This window comes from Protopterus annectens, chromosome 8.part0 (assembly GCF_019279795.1).
Source record: "Protopterus annectens isolate FY-2018-M chromosome 8.part0, PAN1.0, whole genome shotgun sequence".
NCBI lineage: Eukaryota > Metazoa > Chordata > Ceratodontiformes > Protopteridae > Protopterus > Protopterus annectens.
In genome coordinates, this window is record NC_056741.1 from 34,461,864 (window position 1) to 34,481,137 (window position 19,274).

Consider the following 19,274-nt stretch of genomic DNA (forward strand, 5'->3'; position numbering starts at 1 on the left):
ATTGTACCCTTTCCCAACAGCAGGGATAAGACCGGAAAGGTACCTGCGGGTGGTGGTTGGGTGAGCTAGGTGCATGTGTGCTATGGACACTACTTGCATCTGACTCACAGATATGCATGGGGCATTTCACTTATGCTGGCTTGTGCAGAGACATCAGCTGTTTCTCAATACATCATTCCTATGACCTTTGTGATCTGCGAGTGTTTGGCCAGATGACATTGGTATTCCCCTACTACAAGCCCAGATAATGTGATGCAAACCTGTATGTACAATTCCAAGGGTGTGTCCATTTCACAGTTACACATTATACACTGTCTGTCTGGGGTACTTTCCCCTGTGTACTGCTTGTATATCTGGCCCAACAGTCATGCCATGTCCATCTTTCAGATGGTGACCCATATTACCTCAATACATTTACAATGGCTTACTGCTAGAATGTGTTATACTGGGGAGCATTGTGCTTGGCATTGCAGTTGTGAGGACTTGGCCCTGTCATAGGCAGTACTGGGCAATGGCCACCAGGTCAAACCTCACCATGCATACATACTGACCACTCACACAATATGAAACACACACCAACCTAACACACGCATACCTGCGTATTGTTCAAATGCTACAATCTATCCTGCTACCTTGGCCACCTGAGGTAATCTGTGCTCCACTGGTATTATACCTACACATACATGTTACTACATCAGATTGGGAGGACACACCTGACTGTTACTACATTTCCACATAGGATTGGGGGGCACATCTGACTGTTACTACATGTCTAAATCAGATTGGGGGGCACACCAGACTGTTACTACATTTCTACATAGGATTGGGGGGGCACACCTGACTGTTTCTACATGTCTACATTGGATTGGGGGGCACACCTGACTGTTTCTACATTTCTATGTAGGATTGGGGGTAATACCTGACTGTTACATTTCTACATAGGATTGGGAGGGGGCAAACCTGACACTTGTACACATTTGCTATGGCTGTATTGGTATGTGAGGTACTCCATTTCATTCTGTATTCTAACCTATCATGCTGACTAGAGACATATCAGTGTACTACAGGTCTTCGGTTTGATTGACCTACATATCAGTTTCTGACTTCTTACCCTTCAGAACTAACATCCCACTGCCTGACCTGATGTAGTCTGTCTGTGTAGGCCTGTGGGGGGAGGTTACTCATAGCCATCATTCAGAGGCCTTAGCACAGCCTTTGTTTATGTTTGTCTACACCTGTTCTACTGGCTGAGACTGTTGTTGGGTAAGTGAACCTCCCTGACTGACATGTGTATGTCTTATGGACACACATGTGGCCCAGCACATTTCCTGCAGTGGATTTTGTCACCATGTGTAGTACTGGCTACTATGGTGACACCAGTATTTGTTACAGATCTCATGCTGCCACTATAGGTGTCTATTATCTGCTGGCATCCCATTCAGCCACCTGATTCCCTTGCATGCTCACATCCATACTGTAGATACAAGTAACAACACATACTACTCCATTCGGCAATTGGTAAGAAAAGTGACTACCTTGTGGGTGTACCAGTATTGAGGATGGTGCTGGAGGGCTGCCTATGTTGGATGCACATTGTACACTCCCTATACATGGTAGAGCACAGGTAGTATCATGTTTGGCATCCCTTTTACTGTATGTGTGAGTCAGAGAGAGGTGTCATTCCCGGGGTCCCTACTGTGTCAGTGTATGTGCTATGAGCTGCCTCTTTGTCAAGGCCAGGGCGTACTGGGCATGCCTCCTTCTGCCTACTGGGGCAGGCTCAGGGTTGTTCCTCCTCTGAGTCACTCTGTGCCTGTGCAGGCCTTGGCAATGGTGGGGGGCTGTGTGGCCATGCCCTGTGCTATTCCTGCTGCAGCTGTTTCTGCAGGATAATATTGTGCTGCATTGCACATACGATGACAATTTGAGTACATGTAGCTGGTGAGTAGAGCAAGGCTCTACCAGATGTGTCCAGGCACAGGAACCATGTCTTGAGCATCCCAAACACATGCTCTAGTATAATTCTGTTCTGTGCACGTGCCTCATTATGGAGTTCTTGTTTGGGTGTGCGCATTTTTGATGGGTGCCATTAGCCATGGCTCCAGTGCGCAACCAGCATCCCCCACTAGGTGACCATAAGGGATGTCCCCATTGTCAAATCTCTGGTACAGCTGTGTCAGATGCCAGATGTGGGAATCGTGATAGCTTCCAGGGCAGCCAGCACACACATTTATTATAATGCCCTGGGCATCGCACACAACCTGGCAGTTGAGGGAGGGGAAGCCCTTGCGGTTGATGTAGACCCTACCCTGCTCAACGGGTGGTGCTTTGATGCATATGTGCGTGCAGTCTATAGCACCCACTACCTCAGGGTATTTTGCTATTTTATGGAAGAGATACATATTGCTGGCTAATGCCTCATGGGTGTTGGGGAAGTATACGTGCTCACCGGCATGTGCTGACATGGCATGCAGGAAATGGTGGAGTACCCTGGATGCTGATGCCTTTGAGATCCTCATGATATCCCCCGTTGGCCTTTGGAAGGTACCTGTGGCTAGTATTCCTAGGCCTACACATGCCTTGGTATCCAATGGGATGGGTTCCCCTCTGTTAGTTCTGTGTGTCAGGCATGGCCAGCACAGCTCAGCAATTTGCTGTAGGAGGTCCCTGTCCACCCTATAGTGCTCCACTATTTCCAGCTCATGTAGCCCCTAGTAGGTTACCTTAGATCTGTACACTCTTCTTCATCTCTTCACTGTGGGTTGGTTGACAGCATTTTCATCCTCACCACCCTCATCCTCTTCCACATATTGATGTATTATAGCTACTGCAGCCCCTATCATTTTGTTGTTTTTTTTGTTAAAATTTCCCCACTTGTATACACTGGTGGTGTAGACTATGTGGGGAAAAAACAGAAGGAAAGGTGTTTGCATAGTTTATAGCAGTGTGCAGGGCTGGGCTGGTCTGCTGCCTGTGTAATTGACTGATTCTGATACATTTCACTTTCCAGCTATGCTAGTTCTCATTGATTACCTTTCTACTACTGTTTTCCCTTCCCATTGCCTTTCTGTTTAAGCCTGGGGGCATGCCACGCAAACACACTGCTCAAATGTGTACAAATCTGCTATTTCCTGGTATACTTTTTTTTTCCTTTAAAACCCACTTAGGCAATGTAAAGAGTGCTAGGCAGCCTCAGACACACCCCTTTGCTTAGCTCTGCTAAGCTAAGGCCAAACCTGAGCCACAGGGCTCCAATCCGCTTACAGTATGAATGACACCCCTCCATGATGTCAGATAACTTCTAGGCTTGCACCAAGCTATTTCTGCACTTACACAGTTGGATGCCGACTAGCATTGAGGGGAAATCTGGGATTCAGTATCATTCCCCTCATTTGCATAGGATTGCCTGCTAATGCATAGTTACAGGTCACACACTGAGCCTCCCCCCTTAGCAATCACTATTCACTGTCCATGTTGTCTTCTGCCTGCCATTGAGTATAATAGCAAAATAGTGATTTTGGTTAGAATGTTGATTTCAGGTTATGTTTTTTTTATTTTTCACCTGATCCCATTTGCGCCCCGCTGCCCTATGATTTAACAGCCGAAATCAGATAAAAAAATAAAAGTTTTTTTTTAAACTATTTTCCATGCCAATGGCCATATATTTAGCCATTGGCATGCTTTACACGTTATATACACCCTTTATTTGGAGCTGTCATGGCTCCATTTTGTAGTTTTCAGAAATGTACTCAGTTATCAACTGAGTACATTTCTGCAGATTACACTAGTCCTGCACGGCCACCTGCCAGCTTCCTGGATTGCAAATTCACCTCATTTGCATGGTTTTCATCTGCAAATGGGGTAATTTGCATACAAGGGTTGTGTCCATGCAGGAATAGTACAGGAGCGCTTGTGCACATCCCTGCAGCTTATTCCTGGATCGCACGGTGGACTTATTGCCTCCTGGAGCTCTTGCACTGTTCCTGCACACCATGCAGGGCTTGCTGAATCCAGGCATCTATGTGCATAAATATATATATATATATATATATATATACCTACACACATGTACATACACACACACACACACACACACACACACACACACACACACACACACACACACATATATATATATATATATATATATATATATATATATATATATATATATATGTGTGTATAGTCACAACCAAATAAATGCAATCCCAGCACTTAAAATGCATGTTTAAACTTCCATTTATTAAATACAGCCACCAGACCATGGTTTCACTCTGAGCAAGCATCTTCAATGGATTCCATTGAAGAAGAATGCCATTCAAATCCATTCATCCACTCAACCCTTTTTTCCCATTTTTTTCACATGGGGTTGAGGTGTCACTTTAACAGTGACAATCATCTTGAGCCAAGATTTATTCTGCTGGCTGGCTAGCCCTGACGTGGTAGTTCATTTTTACCACTCACTCACCCACACAGTTTCACCTATGGCCAGTTTAGATGTCCGATCCACCTACTGCATGTCTTTGGAAGGTGGGAGGAAACTGGAGCATCCAGAAGAAACCCACATGACCACAAGGAGGTCATGCAGACTCTACACAGAAGGCACCCCAGCAGAGAATCAAACCATTCCAATAAGGATATTTTAGTCTTACTAGCCTTTTTTGTTAAGTCATGGGATAAATTATTTTTGTCTTCACTAATTTAGACAACAATAAATTATTATTCCTTGATTCACATAATTTTGACTTTGTCAAAGTTAGGTCATGATTTTTTAATCATGTAAATTCCTTTGAAAGGGTAGCTCAGTCAGTTAATGGTGGTTATGCTGTGCAAATAATATACTTGGACCAGGCCAAAATCTTCAGAATTATTTTCCATGCAGGCATTATTGACAATCTTCTGAAAATACATGTAAAGAAATTAGACACTATCATTTGTACTAGCATGTCTGGTTGAGTTTTTGTACATCATTTCAGATTAATCCGTGTATTATATGCCAGCATGCCTAACTATGATATTGTAAATAAGTTCTTACATGCTGATTTATAAACTGTTTGTACAGAATGTTTTAAAGACTTGAACAGTGCTCCTTTACATTTTTAACTGTGCATATTTGTGAAGATTCTAAATGCAGACTGTTTCAGAATCAGCTGATCTGCAGATGATGTCAATGGAATGTTGACATTTGCTACGTGTTGCTGTCAGAGGTTGAAAGATAGGAAGGAAACAGCTGTTGGCTGATTTTCAAAATATGAAATGAAAAGTAGAACTGGAACAGTTGTGATAGTTAGGCAAGTCTATAAAAGAGCCTGCTGAAGATAGTTGAAGTCTGTAGTTGTCAGTTAACAGCCAGTTATACTTGCCAGCTGCTAGTTGCAGTTGTCAGTTGTTCACAGTTGTACTGTGCGGTGGATATCCAAAAGGACTCACCAAGAATTGCAAGCCTGCTTTTGCTCTCTTGTAATAATTTAGTTTAGATAAGGGACAGTGTTCTTTAATAAGCTAGGAAAATTTTAACTAATCAGAGTTTTTCTAAATGTTGGATTTCTATCCTACAGTATTAATTTCATTTTCCTGGTGACTGAGTTCTGTTTGTTTATTAGAAATTACTGTTTTATATTTTTGAATCATTTTGCTCAGTATTAAATATTTTTATTAACTTACATTGTGGCTGGCCATTCAGTATTTTCTTTAATAATTTGAGAGTGCTTAGACCTGCTTTGATAACTTCCAGGGCCACTCCAAAAGTCTGGGTGCTTAAGGTCATTTGCTATAATTTGTTTGAATATCTAATTTTCATAACTGGACAGCCCTTTAAAAGGGCATGAAGGCTCTCCAACTGGTGGTGGCATGTTACCATATTATTTTGGGGAAGTGGCATAGCTTGAAATCTGTCAGTATTTCCCAGAAGTGGTTGGGATTTTTAATTGGACTTCAGTAGCCTGTGGGTAGTGGTCATTAAGGTGTGCACTTTTTACAGCCACAAAATAAACATACAGAATCTCAGTCCAACACAGCTTTATTTATTTTTAGATAGTTAGTCAGGGACAGCAGGCAAATTTGTCAGCAGAAGGGTACAGTAAGCTAACAAAGAACCAGTTCACCAAGGTGAAGCTGGAAGACTGGGGTATGCCAACCTGGCTAAGGAAGTAATGATTTCAGCCATAGTTGCAGCTTCAGCTCAGACCAACCGTTTGGAGGATATCCAGTTTGTTATTGGGATGTGCAGCCTGCTGAGACAGGGCTATTCACATTTTCTTCAGAGGGCCTGAAAATCCATCTAGAGTTAAGGAGACTGGAACTGGAGGCAGAGGAAAGGGAGAAGCAATGTCAACATGACCTGGAGCCTGAGGAGAAAGAGCATCAATATCAACCTCCCCCATACCCCCATACTCCTTTTTATTTGCCCTGTTGTTGAATATAATGCCAACAGGCACCATTTTTAAAACAGGTAGTCCTCTCCTGCTGGCCTCACGGAGTGTTTGTCCACTTGCTCCCTCAATTGCTATGCATTCCCAGCATTCACGACACTGCTACAGCTCCTTTTACTGCACAGAAATCCAACTCTATGAATCCTCAATGATATTGAGAGCTTATGCTGCCCTGAAGAACCAAACACTCTTAAGAAGCAGAAGTTATCTGTGAAAGTGCTTATACGTTTGTGGTTGAATAAAGAAGAGCTTTTTACACTGGAACTACCTGACAGTTTTTTGTACTACAAGTGTTTTACACTATTATATATATGTTTCACTACATAAAGGTTATTTTGAAAGCTGTATTTTATGATAATCCTTGACTTGCTAAATTCAAATGCCTGAGCCAGCAGCAAGAATGTTTTTACTGTATTTCTTCTTCCTCCAATATTATTACAGTAGCTTGCACATAGTACTGAAGTATAGTTTTTCCTCTAATCCCTATAGTAATTTGATTGGTCACCAGACATCTTTTGAATTTTATATTTTCCCTATATACTCCCTTCCCAACTTAAATACATTTTGTTGCTCTTTTTCCATCATTTTATTTAATCATAGTCCTCTTACTATATAAATTTATTTAGGCTCCCAGCTGCCCATACCAAAGCAGTCTCTAATATCTACAATAACAAGTGTTATAGCTTAATGGACACATGAATTTACTACTAAGCAGCCAATAGTTCAGGGGCTCTTCCAAATATCTGCCTAGCAACCTTTTGCTTTTTTCCTTTTAGTTCTCCTGTGGTTCCCCTGTCCAAATATCTGCCTAGTAACAACCATTTACTTTTTTCTTACTAGTTCTCCTCTGGTCCCCCCTCATCCCCAACCCATGTCCAGTGTGAGTTTACTTCTACATCCAAACCAACGGGCACCATTTTTAAAATAGTTAGTCCTCCCCAGATGGCCTCACGGTGTGTTTGTCCACTTGCTGTAAGTGTATCATTTTCAACTATTTGTTTTGCGGTGTGATTTTGCATAATGTAAATGCATCTTTTTCAACTATCTGTTGTGCACTGTATGGATAATTGCTTTATCAGAATGATTACTACTTGCCGTACGTACTTCTGCTTTTGAGTTGTTTAAAGTGTTCATTATTTAGTAGCATAACATATTTTCTACCTGACGTGCATTATTATGCAATTACACTTTATGTGAATGTTTGCAGCTGGTCAGTGTGTACGTTTAAGCAAACATACCTGCCTCAGAGCTGTTCTAAATGATATCTGTATAAGTTAGTAGGTTTTGTATTCTCCTGAGCTGGAGTGTGATTGTGTAGGTACTATCTCTCATTGTATATACAGGAGGTTGGGTATTTTCATTAAGCACAATTTAGTGAGTTGCTGACTTAGGTTTAGTGACACTAAATTTGTCTATTTTTTGCATTAAGGTGCCGAGAGATTTGTTGTAGCCAGTGAAACATATTTGTTATATGTTGCAGTCATACATATTTCTTATATGGTGCATTATATTGATTCCTACAACTGAAACAATAGTCTACAAATAATACTCGTGTTTATTTAGTGGAAGATACTGCTCTGCTACATAGTTACTGTTTATTTTTCTTCCTGTTTTTTTTACCCTTATCTTCCCTAATACTCTTTTCTTTATCCCTAAATTGCTGTGAATTCCCAGCATTCACGGCACTGCTACAGCTCCTTTTACTGCACAAAAATCCATCTCTGCTGCCGCGAAGATCCAAACACTGTTTTATGTATGTTTCCCCACATTAAGGTTATTTTGAAAGCTGTATTTTATGATAATCCTTAACTTGCTAAATGCAAACACCTGAGCCAGCAGCAGAGATTTGTTACTCTATTTCTTTCACCTCCAGTATTATTACAGTAGCTTGCACATGGTGCTGGATTATACTTCTTCGTCTAGTCCCTATAGTAATTTGGTCACCAGATGTCTTTTGAATTTTGTATATTCCCTATAGACTCCCTTACCAACTTAAATACATTTTGTTACACTTTTTCCATCATTCTATTTAACCATAGCCCTCTTACTATATATATTTATTTAGGATCCCAGCTGCCCATACCAAGGCAGTTTCATTAATATCTACAATAACAAGTGTTATAGCTTAATGGGCAAACAAACTTACCACTAATCAGCCAATAGTTCAGAGCAATTGATTGCTTTTACTTGCACATATATGGAATTTGGCTCTTCCAGCTCAGTTCCCCCTTCGCTACTCTCAGGCTCACTCCACTCCCCTACCCTATACCCATTCCCACCCACTTCCAGGCTCCTGACTTTATACCTAACTAGCCACTGCCTTAAGCATCACACCAACCTCATTTCCTTATAGCCACTCCTCTCGTCACTCTCTGCAACCCACATCATCATCTAACTTCACTCCGATCACCTCACTCACACAATACCCAAATTGTACAATCTCTTCAAGCTAATACCCTCTACCTAATTCCCCCACTCTAACCGCAACCTACGATGCCACACCTAAATTCCTACTCACTCCAGTAAAGGTTCCTACTAAAAATTCACAACAATACATCAACACTTTTTCAAACAAAACATGTACCATAACCTTTACATTAATAATACACCTCACCATCACCTCACTCTTAACCTTCTACCACTACACTACCAACTCAAAATTTCAGACTAAATCCCTTACCTGACCTACCCATTCACAAGACAAACCAGCCTTTTCAGTAATATCTCCTTCTATCTACAACATCTCATATCTTCACCATGCCACATTCAAAGCTACCCCACACCAACTAAACAACCACATTTCCTCAAAATATAGCACACCTATAATCAAATGCCTAAATACTATAATCCAAATAGCATCGTGAATCATACTTAGTAGAGACCTTCACCCAAACCCTGACCCTACAAACAATAACAATAACAAACCCCGATACTAAACAAATAACATTCTAACCTCCGCCTGGGAATATACAGATCTCCTTATACTCAGCATAAACATAAGGAGCATGCTCAACTAAATCCAGAGCTATGAGCTACCCTGGTCCCATACTCCCCCAACATAGTCCTCCTCACAGAGACCTGGCTAAAACCAGTAAACAATAATAATGACTTTGTTCCACCTGGCTACAATATTCTTAGACAAGACAGAATATCCACAAGAGATGGAGGCATTGCTCTCCTCTTCACAAACAACCCGATCATTGAATTGTTAGCCATTGAACAGTGCAAGTTCAATAATGCAGAAACTATGTTCAGTAAGATGAAAATCTGCTCAAAAAACACTTACATATAATAGGTGCCTATATACCCCCAGCAATGAAATAATTCCATAGAATCCATTCTAGACTGGGCATCCCAAAGATTTCACTAAGAAGCAATCATACTAAGTGACGTTAATATCGACTGGTCCTGCTATAACTCGTTCCACCCCATTAACCACATTAAACTATATGGTTTCACTCAACTAATCAAAACCACAACACATGTAGATAAAGCATCACAAAAGGAGTCCATGCTAGACTGGATCCTTACTAACAGACCAAACCAATCCTACCTCTCAGGGTCCCTCCCAGACACCCTCAGTGACCACCTTCCCACCTTTATAATTAGACACCAAGTAAATCCATTAAAATCCTCCACCCTCCAACAAATCTGGTACACAAAGAATTTCAAAACTCATGACCTCATATCTGCATTTAATCAATGCAAATGGAGACCACTCTCATCTTTCCCTCTGGAAAGTGCCGTTGACTGCTTCAATAACACTTTCCTAAAAATTCTAAATCATCTTGCCCGATCAGAACTAAATCCAACTATTTCTCCTGGCTGACCAGAGATACCCATCTATTGCTAAAACAAAGAGCTAAAGCATGGGACACGTGGCATCAAAAAAAAACTCAAACTAATAGGCAGGCATATCAGGAACTAAGGAACAAAGCCAAAAAACAAATTAGGACAGACAAAAAGAACTACTATATAGGTATTCAAACCAATCAGAAAAATAACCCACAATAAATCTGGGCTGCCATTAATAAAATCCTACAACCAGGAAAGACCAGAACTCCACCACCTAACATTGACACCACCACCAATAATATTGCTACCCAATTCAACAAACACTTCACCAAATCCATCCTAGCCCTCATCAATAATAGTTCTCCCATTTCACATTCAAACCTATCTTCCATATCACCAGACCAAAACCTCTTCTTCTTACAGCCTGTCCCAACTAGCACAATATATGAATACCTAAATAAGCTTAAATCCACAACCCTAGCTGCTGACAAATTACCTGCATAATATCTAAAGATCACAGCCAAAGCCATCTCTTATCCATTCTCCATGCTCATTAATCGCTCTTTATCAGACCAACGTGTTCTTTCTCTGTGGAAAAATTTTGCATTTAATACCACTCCACAAAGGAGGTAACGATATGGAACTATCTAATTACTGTCCAATTGCCATTCTATCCCCCTTATTTAAAATCCTCAAAAAATGTATATATTCCCAAATAATGCACTATCTCCTCACTAATAAACTGCTAAACAACACCCAGCACAGATTCTGCCCTAAACACATTACTACCACAGCCTGTATTAGCTTTACCAACATAGTAAACCATCATTGAAACAATGGTAACCTAATATCCACTGTATTCCTAGATCTGTCCAAGACTTTCAATACGTTCTCCCATCCCAAACTCCTTTCTGCTCTCTCCAATCTTAATCTCAGCCACTCTACACTGGCGTGGTTTCAAGACTATCTAACCAACTGCCAACAAGCACTAAAATGTCAAAACTCCTTATCTCCCCTCCTAACGGTCACCCTAGAGGTCTCCCAAGGATCTATTCCTGGACCTCTTCTTTTTAGCATATTCACCAACCATCTTCATAAAGCTACCCAGCATGCCACTCTATTCCAGTATGCAGATGACTCCACTCTAATCTGCTCCACCCCATCCCTCCCTCAACTCCAGGAATTGACAAAGTCCTTTACTGCTACTGAAACCTGGTTAGTCAACTCTCAACTAATACTTATCCCCAATAAAACACAGCTAATGAAATTCTATCCACTAGAGCCTTAGACCTCATACCACCATTCACAATATTCTCAGCCAATAACAGCCCATCACACCTGTCCAACACACCAAACTTCTAGGGGTTATCATAGATCACAGCATGAAATTCGGTATGCACATTACACAGACAATAAAGAAAGTCCATAAAAAACTCAGAACCCTATATAGATGCAAAAAGTAACTCACCAATAACAGTAAAGCCACCATCACAAGAAACCACTTACTATCCACAGTCCTCTTTGCACCCGCGATACTCATCAACCTAAACAAAGCAGACTTTAAAAGAACAAGCATCTGCTGTAATAAAACAGCTGGTTTGCTACTTCCTCACCCTTCAGGACTAATCACTGCATAGCAATCAACAAACTATCCTGGCTAGAATTACCCAACCTGCTCACAAATAACCAGCTTACAATAGCCCACATAATTCTATATTATCCCAATTAGAGTTCCGTCTCTTCAAGGTCTACTTAATATCTAATCTAACAAATGCCTATTAAGATCCACCAATAAAGCACTGGCTGACACAGGCAAAAGCAACAATAGACTGTTACAAGAATGCCACAAGCGATGCCTTCCAAATAACACTGTTTATTTAAACTTTAAATTTTAAACGCACAAATATACCACGTTTTTCGTTCCGCTAAATTGCAGAACTTCTTCAGAAACAGTTCAACACACACATAGGCGCTTGTATTTATAATTTCTTAGATACTTCATACTAAAATGGCGCCAAAAACAAATCAATTAAACTATTTGAATTCTTTAAAGGTATCTTAACCATAAATTTTATTGAACCATAAAATACGATGCTCTGAAGTTAGAAAATTAAAAAATACTTTCTTTCTAACTTCTCAAGTCAGTGAAAATATTAGAAATAATGAAATTTTTCATAAAACCTTCCAAAATCAAGTCGCAGCCACTTAAAATAAAATAAATAAATTGATTAATTAATAATAAAAAAAGCTTATTTATAAAATCTTATTTGTTTAATTGAATCCCAAACATTCTGACCACAAAATACGCTACATTTTAAAAATACGCCAAATTTTAAAAGGAGAGTTCAAATATATATACACATATAGCAAAAATTCTATACTTCTCAAACTACGTAAATCATGAATAAGATACAACAATATCGGAAAATTTTTCATAAAACCGAATTTAAACATAATTTAAACATTTATAAACTTTGAATGCACACGCATACGCATATATACGCGCACATAATAGATATAAAAAATGTAATAAATATATATATTCACATATAGCACACAATACGCATAAAAAACCAAAAGTATTGGTACACATCTAAATGTTTAGATGTCAAAGATGTGTTTGAAATCATGTGCGTATATACATAATACGTTGCCTAAATTATATTGAAAATTAAATATAATATATTATATTAAATATTCATACATGTTGAATATGAAAATATAAGACATATAATATAATTCAATATAATATAAAATATAAAATATAAAATATCAGATGAATATATCATTATGTGTGTGTGAGTTTATGACTATTAAATGTCCACCTGTATATGTGTGTACTTACATTGTGTATACACATCTGTGTGCGTGGAAAAACACCCAAAAAAAACCCCCACACATCCACACATACACACACACACACACACACACACACACACACACACACATACAAATTCATGAATAATATATTTGTTTACACTTGATTCCAAATAAATTAAATTAAATCAAATAAGATTAAAGTTAGATGGGTCATAGACAAGTCATCATGAAATGCCTTCAAGTGATCAATTTATATATATTATATAAATTAAAATAAAATAGATAAACTCTGATTACTACTTATGAATACAATTCAAAAACCTAGAATTATTCATTGAAGCCATGAGTATGTTTACATTATTGTATGTGTATATATTATATATTATACACATACATAAAGAGAAGAAAGTTCCAAAATTATATTAAAATTATGTTAAAATTTATATTAAAATTAATATTAAAATTCTATTAGAAACTTTATCTCATTTGACTTTTTAATTTTAGGAGACACATTATATTACATTTATCATTTAAACCCGGATAAACGTGTGCATTTAATCTAATCTTCCATAATAATTCAATCTTTTCAAGCAATAAAGATATAGGTCCACCTCTTTCATCTTGATTCACTTGTATAATTTTAAACTTGAATTTATGGCCAGGGAACATCATTATATGTCTTGCTAAAGCATTTTCTTCTTTAGATTGATTGATGCATCTTACATGCTCCAAAACTCTCTCTCTGAATTTCCTATCTGTCTTCCCGACATAAAAACATGGACAGGTCTGACATTGGGCCAAATATACAACCCCTTTTGTTAAACAATTAAATTTTCTTATAATATTAATTTTATAACCATTTACCTCTATGCTTTTACCTATATCTATTATATGGCAAATTGAACAATTACCACATTGTGTCATTCCTACATTTTTTGTATAGGGATATTTTTGTTTCTGAAACATTTGTTTGAAACTAATAGCCCTTCTCCACACTATTTTTGGCTTTGTTAAGAAATCGGGGCCCATAATATTATCTCCATTTAACAAAACCCAATTTTTAAAAATAATCTCTTTTAGCTGCATATAATCAGAACAAAAGTTAAAAATGCATGCCAAACCAAATTCATTACTTAAAACATTCTGCAAATCATTTGGTGTTTGATAAAAAAGCACAGGATCATATTCATTTAATCCACTAGTGAATATTTCTGTTTTATCTTTTAAAATTGCAGTATAAAACCCATTCATTCTTTTTGATGACACTTCTATTATTATTTTTTCTATTAAATCTTCTGGGTATGCCCTATTCAGAAACATGTGTTTTAAAACAATACATTCAGTTTGAAATTTTTGGTCTGTTGTTACCATTCTCGCTGTTCTAACAAATTGACCTTTTAACACTGAACGTTTTTGGTGTAAGGGGTGCGCGCTAGAAAAATGCAAAAACTTATTAGAATATGTAGGTTTTCTATAAATACTAGCTTCATACTGTTGTTTTATATAATTTTTTATCAACAGTACATCTAAGTAAGAAATAGATGTAATATCAAAATTAGATGTAAAATTTAAAAATTCGGTCGTATCATTCATTTTATCGACCAAATCTGCTGCTATTTCTGAACATCCTTCTATTATTAAAAACATATCATCAATAAACCTAACATAAAATTTCACGACATTTTGAAACATATTGTTGGGAAACAGAAATGTGTTTTCCCAAAATGACATTACTAAATTTGCATAACTAGCGCCACATGGTGATCCCATTGCCACCACTTTCTTTTGAATATAAAATTGTTTTTCAAAAACTATGAAATTGTATGATAGAATTATATCTAATAGTTCTCGAATTAGAGATATCTCTGATTCGGGGGCATGATGTTGCCGCATTCTTTCTGTAACCCATTCAATACCTTGAGTGTGCGGAATACTGGAATATAGTTCTTTTACGTCTACAGTCAAAAATTTGTAATTTTCTTTAAATGAGACTGTATTCAACCTTCCTAAAAATGTCCAGGAGTCTTTTACAATCCATTTTTCCAATTTTACATATTTCTTCAATATAGAATCCACAAATTTAGCGCATGCGTATGTGGAAGAATTTCTTCCATCTACTATTGGTCTAAATGGAGGGTTTTGTAGATTCTTGTGGATCTTAGGCACTCCAAAAATGCAGGGTGCCTTGGGTGCTATTATCATCAAATAATTGAACAAATGGGCGTCAATTCTGGCCTCAATGAATAATTCATTAATTAAACTTTTAATAAATTGATTAGCTTTATTATATTCATTACATGATGCTAATTCATATGTGTCTGTTGACAAAATATCCCTTATATGTTTAAAATAATCTGGCATGTCCATAAAAACCAAACCCCCTCCCTTATCTGGATTCATTATGCGTATATTGGCTTTTAACAAACAATCAAGATTTTGTCTTTCATCTCTATTTAAGTTATCTATAAATGGACTTTTTTTCTTATCTAGTTCTCTAAGATCTATTTCACATATTCTTTCGAAACTAGAAATTATGTTATGAAGGGGTGGGTTATAACAACTTGCGACCCTAAATTCATTATTAGTTCCATCTTGACTTCCAAAAAGTGTTTTAAAATTCAATTTTCTAACAAAAAGTTTAAGGTCGCAGATGGTATTTGCCAAATTCATCCTACATGAAGGTACAAATGTTAAACCCTTAGATAAAGTATCGACCAGAGCTTGTGATACCTGAAAGGAAGAAAAATTATATACAATAAAGTCATTTTGACTATTACTAATCATCTTTAGTCCTTCACATGAACTGATCTCCTCTGTTATCTTCTTCTGTTCTGATATCTTTTCTTGTTGTTCCATTGCCTCCTTTTCGGTGCATTCTGAAAACCCTGATTGTTATTCCTTTTATTCGTTTGTATATTATTTCCTGCAATTCCAGGATTATTGTTGTTATTACTGTGACCATCTCTTATACGTTCACTTCGCCTCAATTGAGTATTCTCATTTTGGTTTTCTATCTGCTCTGGTAAATCAGCTTCTAGATTTGAGCCGATAGTTAAATTATTAGCATTAGACTCTGATAAAGCATCATTAATATTGTCATTTCCCATGTTCTGTAAAGAATTAGTCAGAGTCTTATGAGACCAAGTTTGGTTAGGTGGGGGCAACGGATATGCCAGATTTTTCTCATATTGCATTCTGTCCCTTTCTAATTTTTTAATTTTTGTTATTCTCATTTTCTCGATATGTTGTTCTATACTTTGAAATACTCGTAGGTACTCATATTTGTACCTTAAAAAATCAACATGTTGCTTAATTGTGCTGTCCAGGTTCTCTATTTTCCCTTCTAAATCTTTTATTAACAAAGAATAATGTTTAATCATGGTCTGCATCAACTGAAAACCATGCTGATTAAACATGTTAATAAGATCTTTATGAAAATCAGATCCTATTATTAAGCCAGTTGGATATCGCCAGCTTCTTAGTCCTTTAGGCACAATTTCTTCTCTCAAACATTGTTGGAAGTACTCTATTTCTAAATTTAACTTCTTATGCTTTAACATGTGTGTATCTAATTCGTTTAACACATCTGATAAAACTGTATTATTCTGTGTGTTATTCGAAATCAGTTCATTAGGTTTAGTTCTACATAAACCAATAGGTGATATGAGCCAGTCTTTTAAATTCGGCATTTGCGTATTTTCTCTACTGTTACTTTGATTTGAGTTATTTGTATTTATTAATGGCACCGTTGATATAGTGCTATTTTGGCCATTAATATTTGAACCTACTGCATTAGGCACATTAGGTCTTAATTCATTATGATTATTAATCTGATTCATATCAGAATTGAACACAGTACCTGGTTGCTGTTGCAATGCTATTCTTTGCTGTATTCCATTGGTTACCATTGGTATATTGGACTCCACTCTCTCGTCATTAACCCTTCGAGCCTGCTCTTCTGTTCGAATAGGTCCTGCTACGGTTTGTGCATACGTTTGAGTGTGGACCATTCGGTCCTGTTGTGCCTGCTGAGATGACACGACTCGTTCTAGTTTTTCACTGATAGTCTCCACTTTCTGTGAAAGAAGCTGGATGAGCATCGTCAATTTACCAACTGCGTCTCCTTCATTGCTACTGTTATCTTTTATGTTAACAGTATTAACAGTCTCGTTCCTAAGAATCTCCGGTGTGGTCTGGAATGAAACATCCGCCATGGCATAAGAAAACTCCAAAAATACTACAAAAACAAAAACACCAAACTGTTACAAGAATGCCACAAGCGATGCCTTCCAAATAACACCGTTTATTTAAACTTTAAACTTTAAACGCACAAATACACCACGTTTTTCGTTCCGCTAAATTGCAGAACTTCTTCAGAAACAGTTCAACACACACATAGGCGCTTGTATTTATAATTTCTTAGATACTTCATACTGAAATGGCGCCAAAAACAAGTTAATTAAACTATTTGAATTATTTAAAGGTATCTTAACCATAAATTTTATTGAACCATAAAATACGATGCTCTGAAGTTAGAAAATTAAAAAATACTTTCTTTCTAACTTCTCAAGTCAGTGAAAATATTAGAAATAATGAAATTTTTCATAAAACCTTCCAAAATCAAGTCGCAGCCACTTAAAATAAAATAAATAAATTGATTAATTAATAATAAAAAAAGCTTATTTATAAAATCTTATTTGTTTAATTGAATCCCAAACATTTTGACCACAAAATACGCTACATTTTAAAAATACACCAAATTTTAAAAGGAGAGTTCAAATATATATACACATATAACAAAAATTCTATACTTCTCAAACTACGTAAATCATGAATAAGATACAACAATATCGGAAAATTTTCATAAAACCGAATTTAAACATAATTTAAACATTTATAAACTTTGAATGCTGCATGCATATATCTGCACATAATAGATATAAAAAATGTAATAAATATATATATTCACATATAGCACACAATATGCATAAAAAAACAAAAGTGTTTTCGTTTTTGGAGTATTTTTAAAAGCAACAATAGCTCTGGGGGCTCCTTGTTTTCTCTTTCTGTTGCAAAAGCATGGAATACCATCCCCGTAGATATTGGGACCCCTGAAAACAAAAATAATTTCAAAAAACTCCTCTGGTCCCATTTATACAGTTCTTAGTTATGTAATTGTTCTGACCCTGGGTAGCTTCACTTAATTAGATCATATCATACCTTAACCTCCTATGAAAGCTTGCAACAACTCCTTTCTATACTCTTACTCAATGTGTGTTTACTGTACTAGCCACTGATGAATGTAACCAAATGACTGAACAAAATGTCCTTTCAACTGTATTGTTTATTGTAACACACTGAGCACTTTATAGTATATTTATTTTTTGCTCCTTTCTTGGCCTTGAAACTGTACCTTATTAACTTTTTGTCTCTTTACTGTACTTTATTAGCATGTGTATTGTAGTTACTGTATTTGCTGTACTAATATTTGCGGAGCTTTTCTCCCCAGGCCTCCACTGAAAATGGCATCCATGCCAGTCGGATTTTCCCGATAAACAAATATAAAATAAATAAAATAATAAATAAATAAATAAATAATACCTTCTTCATTATGTACTTATCCAAACACAAGACTTATCTGGTAGGACCTCAGAGGTTCCAAACCAATAAACTTACAGGTCTCAGGTTCCTTAGTTATCCGAGCGGATTGTCTTTCCTCTCCCTCATTCTCTTTTTTAGAGACTCTTCTGTGATTATCTGTGTTTGATATTTTGGTCCATGAGAGACTACTAGATGTTTTATTTCTTAACAGAACTAATTGTTCATCAAATACATACAGAAGTAACTTCAATCACTATCAATGAAACTTGTGAGGTTAAGAAGTTATGACCTATGTTTGGTACAAAAAGTCCTTATCCTTGCATATTCTCCACTGGTGGAGCAAACAATCCCTACATACTAAGCAAAGTAGTAAGCTAGGTGCATTCAACACTAACCTAGATAATTGGATAGATATTCAGAAATTCTTCTTCGCTCTATCTTGAGTGGCTGTCCTTCCATCAGGAGGTAGCTCTTTATAGTGGGTATTCTGGCCAGGCTGCTAGTGCTCTGACAACTGATTGGCTAGTGCAAGCCTATGAACCTTTGAGCATACACACATACACACACACACACATAAATATATATATATATATATATATATATATATATATATATATATATATATTT